This window comes from Colobus angolensis, unplaced genomic scaffold, assembly GCF_000951035.1.
Source record: "Colobus angolensis palliatus isolate OR3802 unplaced genomic scaffold, Cang.pa_1.0 Scaffold619, whole genome shotgun sequence".
Lineage (NCBI taxonomy): Eukaryota > Metazoa > Chordata > Mammalia > Primates > Cercopithecidae > Colobus > Colobus angolensis.
The window spans coordinates 834007-849810 of record NW_012119810.1 but is presented as its reverse complement, the minus strand read 5'-3'; the positions used below and the strand labels follow the sequence as shown (position 1 = coordinate 849810).

The 15804-nt window shown below is 34.8% G+C and overlaps 1 pseudogene; it reads left to right on the top strand.

The window, feature by feature from the left end:
- Nucleotides 1–5579: 5579 nt before the first annotated feature.
- Nucleotides 5580–14229, top strand: LOC105527347 (annotated as a pseudogene).
- Nucleotides 14230–15804: the final 1575 nt, after the last annotated feature.

Below are 15804 nucleotides of genomic sequence, written 5' to 3'. Positions count from 1 at the left end.
CTTGGGAGCTTATCAATAGTTTGGACTTGGAAGTACAGCAGTTCTAATGGGAAAACTTTGCTTTGCTGAACCGTTAATGCTCAAGATTTAAGTGTGAAAGCCCAGCTGTGCTTAATCCACTCCCCATTGCAATTTCCAACAGAAGCTTGGAAGATGCTCAAAGTCAGGAGCTAAGCAGAGGCAGGGATCTAGTGACTTAAGAGGCTGAAGAGATTTTCTCTCTCTGAGTCGAAATGTTTCTCCAGACTGTTGCGGGATTTGACACTGGAGTGTAGCATTCCAATCTCTGTTTAATACAGGGACTTTGAGGGTATCCACATTCTCTATCTTAGTTCTGTTTCCTTCTTACCATGTATGACAATGAATTCTATCTGATGGGACCCCAGACACATTGCCTGATCACTCTCCTCAAATAATGCTTGATAGTTCAGTTCTCTGGAGTTTGCATTCAGATCTGTTTTACATCAAAATGAATTTCTCTGACATGTGTAATCCTCTGTAAGCTTGAGAAGAGAGCTTGGTGTCTGTTCTTCTCCCTAGGATTTCTTTCTGTGCGTGTGAGGGGATGGGAAATATAATTTATCTTACTTTGAAGCTGAGAATTGGAGAAATATTGAGGAGACTAAACAATGTTATCAGGAGGCAGAAATAAAAGTAAAGAAAAAATGATATAGGGAAGTAAGTGGAGAAAATAAATTTAAATATAGAAATGGTATAGAAAAGGAAATAAAATTTCCTCACTTCTATGGTTAAGTGTAGGTCCTAATAAATGGGATAAAATTGGCTGCATTTTTTTTTGAAATCTCAACTTGTTTATAAAACACAAACTCATCAAAAAATAGTGAAAATGTTCTATATAAATAAAGGGAAAAGTGTATACCTCTCTTTCTCTTTCCCCGAACCTATCCTTATTCCACTTCCAGAGGTGAGTGATGTTAATATTATGTATGTTCTTTGGCTCACCTGTTGTGTTATTTGGGTGAGCCACTGAACTCCTTTAAGCCTTAGTTTTCATATCTGTGAAGTGGGGATAACACCAGTTACTTATAGCGTTGTTGAGAGGATTAAAATAGGTAAGTCATTTGTATAAATATGTATGGCACAAAGTAAGAGCTCAGTGAATGTTGGATATTATTTTTCCAGGCACATATAAGTTTATGTATTTTATAACAAATGAAATGTTCCTCATTATGCATACTGTGATATAAATTACTATCTTTAAAGATATATTGGAAACTTTTAAAATATGTATAAATATTTATATATATCTTATTTAAATGCATGCATAAGATCACATCATAGTTAACCTTTTTTTTTTTGGCTTGCTTTCTCTCTTCATGCCTTCTCTATCCATATTACCTATCTTGAGGAAATCCACATAAAGGCTTAGTGTGTATATGTCTATATTTTCCTTCAAGCTCATATAATCATAGATAAAAATACATATGCATATTCATAGAATTTTGTCATTGATTTATAAAAATAAGATTATAGTATACAAATATATTTTTACAAATTATAAAATATCTTTTCCTGACCCTTCCTTTACTAATAGAGGCTGGAAAGCTTAACATTTGAAGTCACAGCAAACATCTTTGGTGCTGAGGGGTAGGATAGGCAAATGTACCTGTGCTGGTCAACTATACCCAAGAGGAAATCTGTTGCAAGGATTTTTAGGAAAGTTTTCTTTCTTAATAAATGGGATAAATTTGGCTGTTGTTGTTGTTGTCCCTTGATCCTTCTTGGAAAGTGGAAATAAAACCTGAAATGACAATATCATCTTTGGACCTTGATGGGACACATGTGAGGATAAAAGCTATAATGTTAACGGTGGCATGATGGAAATACCAGGCTGAGTGCCTGATAGCATTTTCAGTGGCTGAATTAATACCAGCAACTGCTGACCTTTGGATTTCCAAAATAAACCCCAATTTGCTTAAACCATGATCAGTGAGTTTTCTTTACAGTCAAACACATTCTCAACTGACACGCAGACTTTTCTGGATCTCGTTTTCATCGGTGAAATCTTGTTGAAGTTCTAATTGATTACTTATCATGGCAGCATACTATTTTATGGTGTGAATGGTTACAATTTTGTCAACCTTTCTTCAATTGGTGGATGTTTTTTGTTTGGTGTTTGTTTTATCTTCTTTTTCCCCCCCACTTCAAACAATGTTGCATCAAACATCATTAAAAATGTATCTTTATGTAGTGAAACTATTATTTTTATGGAACAAATTCCCAAGAGTAGAATTACTGAGTCAAGAGTATATATATTTTTACTTGTAATAAATGTTTCTAGAATGTGCTCCAGAAACAGGAATAATTTACATTTTACCAGAAGTGTGCAAGAATAAACATTTCCTTCCCAAGTCTCCACTAGTAAGAATTGTTATTGGGCTTTTGCCAGTCTAATGTTTATAAAATCACAACTCATTGTTGGATTAGTTGTTCACATGTTCCTGACTGGTACAGATTTTAAGCCTTTTTCTATATTCTATTGGCTATTTGGATTTGTCCTTTTGTGAATTCCTATTCACAATCTCGTATACTTTTCTCTTAGAAATTTTCCTTCTTGTCAATGTAAAAGAGATTAAAAATACATTGCAGACACCCATTTTCACTTTTCAGCATTGGAATTTGATTATAGTGTTTGCTATGGACTGAATGTTTGCATCCCTCCAGATTCCTAGGTTGAAACCAGATCTCTAAGGTGGTGATATTTGAAGATAGGCCCTTTGGGAATGTATCAAGTCCCATTAAGAATGGGACTTGTGCCCTTATAAAAGAGGCCCCAGAGAGCTTGTTCACCCCTTCCACCATGTGATTACACAGTGAAAACATGGCCCTCTGTGAACTAGGACATGGGCCTTCACCAAACACCAAATCTGCCAGTGCCATGATCTTGGTCTTCCCAGCCTCCAGAACTGTATGAAATAAATTTCTGTTGTTTATAAAGCACCCAATCTCTGGTATTCTGTTATAGCAGCCTGAATGGACTAAGATGATGTCTTTTTTATATGGCTAGAAATGGTTTTTAGAACATTTTATTTTCCAGTTTTAGATAAAAGAATCTGCTTTACCACAAGATTGTGTATAAAGTCACCTACTTTTTCTTGCAGAATTTGTTTTTCTTTTTTCCCTCTCTGTTCTATCTTTACCTTGTAATTGTAAAGTAGAAGTTCATTTTGTATGTGTATTTTATTAGTTTCTTCACAAAAATCCAACTCCTGGATTTGTTGATCTTTTGAATGACTTTTTGTGTCTCGATTTCTTTCAGTTCAGCTCTGATTTTTGTTCTTTATCATCTTCTGCTAGCTTTGGGGTTGATTTGTTCTTGCTTTTCTAATTCTTTCAGTTGTGAAGTTAGGTTGTTAATTTGAGATCTTTCTAACTTTTTGATGTGGGCATTTAGTGCTATGAATTTCCCTCTTAACACCACCTTAGCTGTGTCTCAGAGATTCTGGTATGTTGTATCTTTGTTTCATTATTTTCAAAGAACTTTGTGATTTCTGCCTTAACTTCATTATTTACCCAAAAGTCTTTCAGGAACATGTTTAATTTCCATGCAATTGTATGGTTTTGAGTGATTTTTTTGTCTTGACTTCTATTTTTATTGTGTTGTGACCTGAGAGTGTTTAGTATGATTTCAGTTCCTTTGTATTTGCTGAGAATGGTTTTATGTCCAGTTATGTGGTTGATTTTAGAGTATGTGCCATGTAAATTCTTTAATTCAGATCCTTTAATTCAGAATTTATTTGTTATCTGTGTGGATTGTTTTGTTTATTGAAGAATGTTCTATTGGATGAAAATACCCCTTTTGTTTATCTATTGTGAACTCTGAATATCTGAGACAGGTCTCAGTTAATTTAGAAAGTTTATTTTGCCAAGGTTGATGATGTGTGCCTGCGACTTAGCCTCAGGAGGTCCTAACAACATGTATCCAAGATGGTCAGAGCACAGCTTGGTTTTATGTATTTTAGGGAAACATGACAAGTCAATCATCATATGCAAGATGAACACTGGGTCTGTCTGGAAAGACAGGACAACTGGAAGCAGGGATGGGCTTCCAGGTCACACATAGGTGAGAGACAAATGGTTGCATTCTTTGAGTTTCTGATTAGCCTATCCAAAGGAAGCAATCAGATATACACTGATCTCAGTGAGCAGAAGGGTGATTAAATAGAATGGGAAGGCAGGTTTGCCTTCTGCAGTTCCCATCTTGACTTTTCCCTTTAGCTTAGTGATTTTGGGGCCCCAAGATTTATTTTCTTTCACACTATGCATCTGTTGAGAGACATTTTAATTATCTCTAATGATTAGCAATTATAAATAAATTGGCTATGAACATTTATGTATGATGTTTTGTGTAAATATATTTTTAATTCTCTTAACTATTTAGAGGTAGAATGGTTGGGCAGTACAGTAAGTTTATGTTTAACTTTTAGGAGACTACCAAACTGATATCCAAGTGGTTGTACTATTTTACATTCCTACCAGCTGTGTTATAAGAGTTCTATTTGTTCTACATCCTCACCAATGCATGCTATTTTCAGGCTTTTTAATTTTAGCTATTCTAATGGTTATAGCTATTTTAACTGCCTTGCCTGCTTTGTATTTCTGCCAAAAACAAGTGGTAGTGGCTGACTCTCTTACTATAGCAAGCTCCAAATGAATAGACTTTGGTTGTTCTCATTTGAGTAGTCTTCATTATTTATTTAGAATTTTCATTAATTATTCCAAAGTGTTTGCATTTCTGTATAAATTTTAAAATCCATTTTCCTATTTCTATGGAAACCCTGTTTAAATTTTGATTAGAAATTCATTAAAGTTATAGATTTTCAGTCTTTTTAAAAATTTTTAAATTTTTACCTTTCTTTGTTTTCTGAGACTCCTTTTGTTTGCATTTCAAATGCAAATATTTTCCACATATGTACTTACAATTGTTAAATCCCTTTTGATGAACTGACCCCTTTATCATTATATAAGGACCTTATCTCTTTTTACAGTTTTTGTCTTCAAATCTACTTTGTCTGATAAGTAGATATACTGCTTTCTTCGGTTTCCATTTGCCTGAATTGTCTTTTTCTATTTCTTTATTTTTAGCCCATCTGTGTCTTAATACATGAAGTAAATTTCCTGTAGGTAGCATATAGTCGGTTCTTGTGTGTGTGTGTGTGTGTGTGTGTAACTTACTCAGCCTCTTCATGTCTTTTGATTAATTTATAATTTACCCCATTTCTATTCAGTGTTATTATTGATAATCAAGGACTTGCCACTGCCATTTTATTTGCTTTCTGGTTGTTTTGTTGATCCTCTCTTTCTTTTACCTTTTCTCCTGACTTCCTTTGTATAAAAGTAATTTTTTTTCTGACAGTATGTTTTAATTTCTTGCTTTTTTTGTGTGTGTATTACATGTTTTTGTTTTGTGGTTAATGTGAGGCTTGCAAATAACATCTTAAAATCAATTGTTTCAAACTGATGACCACTCTGATTACAAAGAATAGAAAAAACAAGCAAATAAAGAGAAAACTAAAAAGAAAAAACAAAAAACAAAAAACACCTCAACAATTAGGACTGAACTGTCAGGGAGGGAGGCAGTTAGCGGGCTTTAGCTCCTTTTTTGGAAGGGGTAGATATGAAATGGTTTAAAGGACTGGACCAAAGAAGAGGAAACTCTACTGGCACAGGAGCAAAGGGATCTGTTGTCCTTGGTTTATTTTTGGTCTTTTCTTCATTTGAAGATTAAGTATTGGAGCCATGGGAATAAAGTTTCAATGTCCTCGATTTTATTTTATTTTTTTTGACATTGCCATTAACAACCTGCTGGAAGAGTTGTCTTTGAATTATTTTCTGATGTGTGCCCCAAAACAAGTGAGAATTTTAGTTGTCTTTGTACAGGTGAAAAGGGGACAGAGAAATCAACTCAGAGCCATTACATTATAAGAGTTGTCTCTTTCACAGAGTTGTCAAGGACTTTATGGTTTAAGGTGGTGACTTCAGTGAAGGAAATGGATGAGGAGGGGAATCTATCTAAGAAGGATTTTTTGAAGACGAGAATTTTGCTGTCAAAAACAACAAAGAATTTCTCTTGTCAACGGCCAACAGAAGGAAGGATACAAATGGTTTATAGTTCTTCATAACAATGAAACCAACTCCTCATTTAGATGGGAGTCATGTTGTTTTTGGACAAGTAATCTCTAGCCAAGAAACTGTAAGAGAGAGAGAAAACCACAAGACGGATGCCGCTAGCAAAGCATTTACAGAGGTACAGATACTCAGTTATGGAGAGGTGATTCCCAAATCTAAAGTTAAGAAATAAGAAAAGGTATAAATCATCATCATCTTCCTCCTCCTCATCTAGTGACTAAGATAGCTCAAGTGATTCTCAGTTCTCACCTGATTCCTGTGATTCTGAAAGTGCCTCTGAAGAGAAATCAAAGAAAAGGGGAAAAAAATTGGAAAAATTCCCGAAAACACAAGAAGGAAAAGAAGTGAAAGAAAAGCAAGAAGAGTGCGTCTAGTGAGAGTGAAGCTGAAAATCTTAAAGCACAACCCCAGTCTACTGTCTGGCCAGAAGAGACAGTACCTGAAAATAGATTCCTAATGAGAAAAAGCCCTCCTAAAGCTGATGAAATGGAAAGGAAAAGCCAGAGAGGGAGAAAGAGAAAGAGAATGTAATCCATCTAACTCCCAGCCTGCTTCATACCAGAGATGACTTTTAGTTACTAGATCTGGCAGGAAAATTAAAGGAAGAGGATCAAGGTGTTATCAAACTCTTCCAGATCCAGATCAAGGGATTGTTTCAGACTTAGTGAGACTCTGGCACACTGGAGGCAAGAGGTGCAGAGAGCTCAAAGAATGAGGGTATCAAGTGGTGAAAGATGGATCAAAGGGGATAAGAGTGAGCTGAATGAAATAAAAGAAAATCAGAGAAGTCCAGTTAGAGTTAAAGAGAGGAAAATAACTAACCACAGGAATATATTTGAGAGTCCAAATAGAGAAAATGGAAAGGAAAATAAAGTTAAAGGCTGTAAATCTAACAGTAAAGAGAGACATCAGAAGAAATTCAGAAAAAGATGATAAATATAATACGAGCAAAGTAAAGGGATAAATCTAAAATTAAGAGTAAGAGCAAAGAAATCAAAGAGTAAAGAAGGATATTCAAAACATAATAGACATGAAGAAAAGAGGATGAGGTCAAGGAGCAAAGGAAGGGATCATGAGAATGTTAAAGAAAAAGAAAAGCAGCCTGATTCTAAAGGAAAAGATCAGGAAAGGGGTAGAAGTAAAGAGAAGTCTAAATAGTTAGAATCAAAGAGTAATGAGCATGATCATAGTAAAACTAAGGAAAAGGATGGATGTACACAATCCAGGAGTAAAGAATTTGATACAACTCAACGTTAACACAGTTATAATAGCAGAACAGGAAAACAAAGCACAAGTAGGGACAGAAAAAGAAGAGTGAGATCAAGAAGCCATGACAGAGATTGCAGCAGAAGAAAGGAGTACCATAGATACAGAGAGAACAGGAATATGGAAGAAGAGGATGGTCACAAAGCCGAGGGAGAAGAACACCACCAGGAAGATTGAGAAGTAAAGATAGGAGGAGAAGGAGGAGAGACTCACAGAGCTCAGAGAGAGAAGAAAGTAAAAACAGAAACCAAGAAAAATACAGAAACCAAGAAAGTAAGAGTTGACACAGAAAAGTAAGAGTTCACACAGTGAGAAAAGAATGTACCATAAAAGTCGTGATCGTAATAAGCTCAAATAATAGCAGGGGGAGAAAAAGCTGATATAGATCAAAGTCCCTTCTCAAAAATAAAACAAAGCAGTCAGAACAATGAATTAAAGTCCTCCACATTGAAAAATAAGGAGGATGAGAAGATCAGATCCTCAGTGGAAAAAGAAAACCAAGAATCAAAGGGTCAAGAAATTGACCATGTACATGAAAGAAATGAAAAATGTGATCACGAATCAAGCCCTGAAACAGAAGAAGACAAAAGTGGATGAGTGAGTTATATAAACTTATTTCCATTCTGTTTTGAATTTTAAGTTTGAGAGACTTGCTAGTGAATCTTCTTTATGTTGTTCCTTTTCATTGTTTTTGGGTTGTTTTATGTTTGCCCCTTTTTTTAATGTGGATTTCACTGACTTGATCTTTTGATAATCTGCAATCTGGATAATTTGTACTGCTAAAGTTTTAATAAACTTGAAATAAGAAAAACAAAAACAAAACAAAAAAACTCTACAATTTAACTCCATCCCTCTAATTTTTTGAATTCTTGTTGTCTCTATTTATATCTATCATACAATCTAGCAATCCCACTGCTGCATATATATCCAAAAGAAAGAAAACTGGGATATCAAAGAGATACATGCACACCCATATTTATTGCAGTACTATTCACAATAGCCAAGATATGGAATCAACCTGTATGTCCATTAACAGATGAAGGGATAAAGAAAACGTGGTACATACCCACAATGGAATATTATTGAGCCATAAAAAAAATGAAATTCTGTCATTTGCAGCAACATGGATAGATCTGGAAAACATTATGTTAAGTGAAATAGGCAAGGCACAGAAAGACAAATATTATGTATTCTCACTAAAATGTGAGAACTAAAAAAGAAACTGAACTCATGGAGATAGCGAGTAGAATGATGGTTACCAGAGGCTGGGAAAGGTAATAGGGAGAGGTGGGATAAAGAGGGAAAGGCTAATGTGTACAAAAATACACTCAAATAGAATAGGATCTAGCATTTGGTAGCACAATAGATCTTATTATTAACAATACTTTATTGTACACTTCAAAATAACTAAAAGAGTAGGACTGAAATGTTATTAACACTAAGAAATGATAAATCCTTGAAGTGATGAATATCCTGATTTGATCATTTCATATTGTATGCTTGTATCAAAATATGACATGTACTCTACAAATATGTACAACTATTATGCATCCATAGTAATTAAAAAACACATCTTCTAGAGCTCTTTTGATTTGCATGTTAAATCTCATAGTCTTCTTCCAATTCATTTTCATCTTTTTTGTCTTGTGATTTTTATCTTTTTATGTATTTCTTCATACTCTAAATTTTTTTAGGCCTCTAAATCATGTCTCAACAGTGATCTTGAACATCTTCTCCTTTAATTCACCTCCTAAATAGTTTAGTTGGAAACTATTTCTTTTATTTCTGGAAAGTCCTCTTGAGGAATGAGAGTAGAAGTTAAAGGGAGTATACACAGATATCCCTACCTCTTATTTTTTTTCCTTTTGAAATTGTCATCTGTCTCTTCCAGCATCTATCAAAGGTTGGTTCTGTGTTTTGTTTGTTTTGATTGATCTTTCTGTCTCTGGCTGCTACGCTGCTCTGAGGTATTGTTAACCTGGAGTACATCTCCCTGCTTTCCTGTCTCCCGTACTCACTCAGCCTGAAGGGTGGGAATGCTTCACTCACCTGTTAAAATTTTTTTGAGGAGCCTGAGAGATCTGGTAGACACTAGGGCCTCTGTTTATTTGTCCCCTGGGTCCACAGATCTCTGTAAGTCAAACATTCCCAAGATCCACATTTTAATTGAAATCCTTCTCCCAAGGCTTTCTCTCTCTCTCTCTCTCTCTCTTTTTTCTTAAGAGAAGTAAGCCTTTATTTCCTTGTTCTGACAGTAGTCAGAATGTCTATGTCTTTAATATGTCTTTCTAGTACATAACAAAGAAAGCCTTCCCTTTTATTCTCCCAAAGAAGCAGTTACACTCTGGAGCTTATATATAATTTTAACAAAGGCTGATAAATTGTGTGCTCCCTGGGTCTCTTGCAAATTTGCACTCAGCCACTAGAGTCCCAGGCTTTGATATAAATGAGATAAAATGATTTGAATTGAGAAGGAGAGTAGAGGAATTGCATTCAATCCACCATTTTCTTGGAATCTCCTATAGGCACGTTTCCAGATCAGTACTGAGAGAACTATTTTTTTAAGTGCTACAGAGAAACAGAGTCAGTTTTAGATTAGAATGTAACTCAGAGGTCATCTATGCCAATGCCCCCTCTGATAAGTCTATTTCCTGTAAAACATCTTCGACAAGTAGTGGTCCAGCTCTGCTTAAATATCTCCAGGGATTCTGAGCTTGAATATTCTTTCTCAAACCGACTCCAAATCTCACTTTAGGTTCAGATTCTCTTATTTTCCCTTCTCTTAAGACCCTAGAGAAGTTATCTTCATATCTTACCAAGAGTTAGCCATTTTTCTTCCTTTTTGGACATTTTCCTGCTCATTAAAATTGCTGTAGTTTCAAGAGAAGAAAAAGACCATTTGTAAACAAATCAACTTACTAACTCCCTGGACTCTTTGATAAGTTTTGACAAAGGAGGAGATTGAAGTAATTTACCAAAACCAAGATTTAGATTCATATTTTCTCCTTAGATTACATTGACTCACTCTATTGTTTTTCTGTCTCTTCACTTAAAGTACTACTTTTTTTCCAACATGAAATGAGCTTTATAGTTTATTTCTGATTATGAACATGATTCAAGCTTATTGGGAAAAATGAACAATAAAAAAGTATAAATAAGAAACAAACAAAAACCCCCAAACTCAAAATCTCAACATTGTGAAATGACCCTTTTCCTAAACATTTCTCAGTGTGTTTGTAATTTCACATAAGTGTTACATATTACACATGTTATTTTGTAATCTCCCCTTTTGTTTAACAAAATGCCATGAGTTTAGAGCCATACAGTTTTTAGTGGCTACTTAAAATTCCTTCGTATGAATGAACTATGATTTATTTACTGAGTAGCTTAATTAACGGTGGCCATGTTTAGTTGTTTTTAGGTTGTTCATTTATTCTATCTGAACACAACAATGCTTCTCCAAGCTTTTCTGTGCACATCTGATTATCCCCTTAAATTACTAACACTGAGAATCAATAGGCCAGAGAGCATACCCACTTGAAATGTTCATGCATACTGCCAAACTTTCCTTTAGAAAGGTAGTACATGTCCACCAAAAGTGCCAGCACTGGGTATTCTCTGTCTATTTCAGCCTGGTCAATCAGATGACTGAAAAATTATCTGTATTTTCTTTAGTCTTAAATTTTTTTTTCTAATTATTAGAGTTTTCGAATTATTCTAGATGAAGTTTAGAAGAGCTATATTTTATGGAAAATTTTTTTATAGGAGGTAGTACAATATAATATTGTCTTATGGGTTATTTCATTTTATTTATATAAGTCTAATAACCTTCTTTAAAATTGTGTTTCTGGATATTTTATATATGCTGTAGTTGTTATTGTGAATAGACGCTTTTCCCACTATATGTAATGTTCCCTTGGTGAGACAAAACATGTCTTTCTTATAATTCTAAAAAGTAGTATGTGTATTGGTAGAAATTATGGAAAATATGTTAAAAGCATGATGAAGAAGAAAACCACTTAGAGAAAAAAATTATTGTCATTACTTTGGTATCTTTTATTCTGGTGTAATTTTTTCCCTTTTTTACATATCTACACATAATGTTATTTTCTTTTAAACTTTGCATTATAGTATAAAATTTTTTCTCTCAATTTCATTAACTTTTTGCAGACATATGTAATTTCTATAATATTTATTAAATAAATGTTAGTCATGGCATAAATTTTATATTCTTCCAGTGTTCAATAGATAAATCTTATTTCTTGACATTAAAGACCATGTTTTGTATTTCTTTTTTTATTGATCCTAATGCACCTAATGCCAAAATAGATACATAATAAGAAGTATAAATTGTAGCTTATAGTTTTCACTATAGTGAAAAAGAGATTTTTGACTCTGCCTTCTGTTTCAGCAATAATAGGCTGTATTGTCTCTAACAAGTTATCTCTCCTCTCTGGGCCTTAATTTTCTTATTTGTAAAATAGCAAGTTGGATAATTTCTTCTTCTTTTCCTCTTTTTAACCATTAGCATCAGTGCTCATATTTATTGAGTATTTAAAACATGTAGTCATTGTGTTAAGTGCATTACTTGCATAATCTTAGTTATTATCAACTGTAAGCTGTACAGATGAGGAGAATGATGCCTGGGAAGTCTACAGTCACACAGCTAATGTATGGTAGGCATGAAACATGAATTTATCTGTCTTCTAAGGTCATACTCCTAACTACTATAGACTGTTATGATTGCCAAGGTCCCTTCTGATGTTAATGATTTGAAAGTTATGGCCCTAAATTAGATTTTGATATGACTTTTGAACTTCAGCCTGTTTATGTAGTTGACAGAAATGGACTGGAAGTAAATAACAATGTCTAAACTCTAATCTTGGTTTACTATCACTATTGTCAAGCAATACTTATTTTATTATCAGAGTTTACTCTGTGGATAGCAGCAATCATTTGGGAGGGCTACTGGATTCTTTCAGAGAATCCATGAGGTAGAGTAAATTGCCTCATGAGATCCCTGTGGCTATTGTTTCAACCACAAGGTGTAAGGAAGGAAAAACTATTTCTCTACACATTTAGGTTTTCATAACTGGGGTCAGATAATTAAACTCACAAAAGAACAATTAACAAGAAAAAACACATATTTTATTGATGCTAATATTTTTAATTTTAGGTACATGAGGGCTTCACAGAAAAGAAGTGAAAAATCCAAAGAGGCAGTTGTCCTCTAGGGCTTATATACAATTTTAACAAAGGGTGATAAATTGTGGAGAAGAGACTAGACAAAGGAAAGGGGTTTGGACTTCTAGAGTCAATAAATTGTGGGAAGGTGAATAGAACACATATGGAGGAAACTAATGGTAGATAAGAGTTCTTTAGCAACATTTCTTGATATAGACTCATTTTGGCACTCCTCTTTCTGATATGGAAAAGAAGGGACATCTGTTTCACAAGGAAAATTTATGCCCTGCTTTTAGGCAGATGGGGAAGGACAGAGAGCTCTTCCTATGTCTGATTTGGCCCAGTTGCTTCCAGCTCAAAATAATTATTATGTCAAAGTGGCATATTATGGGATGATATATATTAATCCCCTTTTAAGGGAACATGGAATCCTAGTGTCTAAATGTATCAAAGAACTTTAATGTTTATTGCATCCAAATTTCTACCTGATCTTTGAATTCTCTCCACAACTAATCACCTCTCTACCTCTTTTCTTTGTTTTCTGTATGTTCTTGGAACTTTCCTCTGTATGTTTTTTTTTTTAATTGTTGTCCTCTTTTACTTTTTTACTTTCCTCATTGTGTTCACCCTTCTTTTTTCTTTAATGTATATCAAATGCACTAAAAACATCTTTTGACCTCTTAGTTGGTTGTCTTCTAAGCCCTTGGAGAAAATGGTTGATATCACTTGTCTTTCTGTTGTTTTTCTGTCAAACAGCTCTGCCTGGGAGCCCAGCTACATTTTACAATATTAATGATATGCTGTAAGAACCTAACATAACATTTTATAACCCTATAACAAATCGTATTATCAGATGACAATCAGGTACAGTACATTAAATATTCATCATCCTTGGTTTACTTGAAAACTTTAAAGGGGATAAGGCACAGAGGCTGCTTCAGACTAATTACTGTTCTAAATATATAGCTTGGTTTTCAATATTTAATGGGGACCTCATAAAACCATGATTGAAAACAATGCAGTGTATCAATCAGATGCCCTGCTGACATGCACCATGAAAAAATGCCCTGCTATTTTATAGACAGTGCTGTTATATTTCTGCAGTAGTGGCAGCCCTGTCTTAGAAGGTACACAATTGTTCTCCCAGTAGTCAGCTAGCACCCCTCATATTACTCAACTTGAAGGTTTTACTTCTGTTCGCTGGCAGTCTAGATAGTAAAAGGCAGAGCTTCTGCCTTCAGCATCAATGAACTCCTTTTGCCAGCATACCTAAGCTCTTATATGACTTGATATTGCTGAGTAGGACATTCCCCTGGAGGCTGTGTTGTGGGAGAAGAGAAAGAAAAGGCAATTCCATAATCATCACTGTCCAACATTACCAGTTATTGATTGTAGAGATCAGGTATGGCATAAGAGAAACATAAGAGCCTTGGTTCAAGTCTCAGTTCTAATATTTAATTACTGTGTTCCCTTAAGGATGTTATCTGACTACTCTTTGGGGTAAGATGGACAAACATAAACATCTTGTCATAAAGTAGGAGTCTAGTCAATCCTCTGACCACACTCAGCTACAATTCTCAAAGTCTCTAACCACTGAGAGAGAGAGAGAGAGAGAAGAAGAAGAAGTAGGAAAACTCTTTTGAGCAGTTACAGTCAGGGATTGAATCTTCTGGGTTTTCCCAAAATCTCAAATCTTGAGCTGGTTTTAAGGTGTCTGTAGACTCAGAGTGTTCCCTGTGTATAGGGCATAACAAAATAATTCTTTAAATACTAAAATTGTTTAGTATTTAACTGAAGATTCAAACATATGAGAACATTAGTCTCTATAAATAAAAATCAGCAGAGAAAGTATACAAAATTCCACAAAGACTTCAGATATTGATATTAGCAGAGACAGATCTGGAAACAACATTGATAATTATGTTTAAAGAAATGTAATGCAAAATGAAGTTATTTGTAAGAAATAAGATATTGTAGGAAGTGATTTAGTAGATTTGAAAATGAAATATGTAGACACAATTCATTTTGGGATTAACAAAAAGTTTTTTGAAATGAAATGACTGAACTTGAAAATCTAGTGATGGGGTTAATACCAGACTTGATATGGTTAATAATAGAATTGATTAATTGAAAGATTGGACAGAGAAAATTATCTATAGTGTAACATAGTAAAAAGAGGTGGAAAACACAGAAAGAAAGGTAAGAGACAGATACAATGAGAAAGCTTAACCTATGTTTAATTGAAATTTTAAAAAGTGAAGCAACAGAAAATAGGAGTGGGGGAAAATATCATAAAGAATAATGGGGACCAGGTGTGATGGCTCACGCCTGTAATCCCAGCACGTTGGGAGGCTGAAGTGGGTGGATCACTTGAGGTCAGGAGTTTGAACCAGCCTGACCAACATGGTGAAATCTCATCTCTACTAAAAATACAAAAATTAGCCTGGCATGGTGGTGCACACCTGTAATCCCAGCTACGTGGGTGGCCGAGGCATGAGAATCGCTTGATCCCAGGAGGCGGCGGTCGCAGTGAGCTGAGATCACGCCACCGTACTCCAGCCTGGGTGATGGAGTGAGATTCTATCTCAATAACAACAACAACAAAATGAGTGGTTTTAAAATTGGTTCATATTCCTTAGTACTTCTCTTTTTACTGGATGGAGCCTAATTTACCTCTTTTTTGAGTATAGACAAGATTTAGTGATTTGCTTCTAATGAATAGAATGTGGTATCAATGATACTATGTCCAAAGCTACATCATTAAAAGAGTAGCTTTTGCCTACTCTGTCTCTCTCCTGGAATACTTGCTCTGTGGGAAGCCAGTCAATCATCTTGTGGGGGCACCGTGCTGTGTGGAGAGGCTCATCTGAAGAGAAATGGAGACTTTCCACCAACAGCCAGTACCACCTTGCCAGCCATATGAATTACTCATTGTGGATCCTCCAGTGCCGGTCAATCATTCGGTGTTGACTGAATACAGACTCAGCTGATGTGTGAAAGCAGCCTTATGAGAGCTCCTGAGCAAAAGCTGCTCAGCCAGGTCACTCTCAGATTTCCTTTCCCCAGAAACTGTGAGATATAATAAATGTTTATTGTCTTAGCGGCTAATTGGTGAATTTTGTATGCACTAATAGATAGCTAACCGAGAGAATGATTCAGAATTTTTAAGCACTGATATTAGGTATTAGTCAACAAATTCAAGAT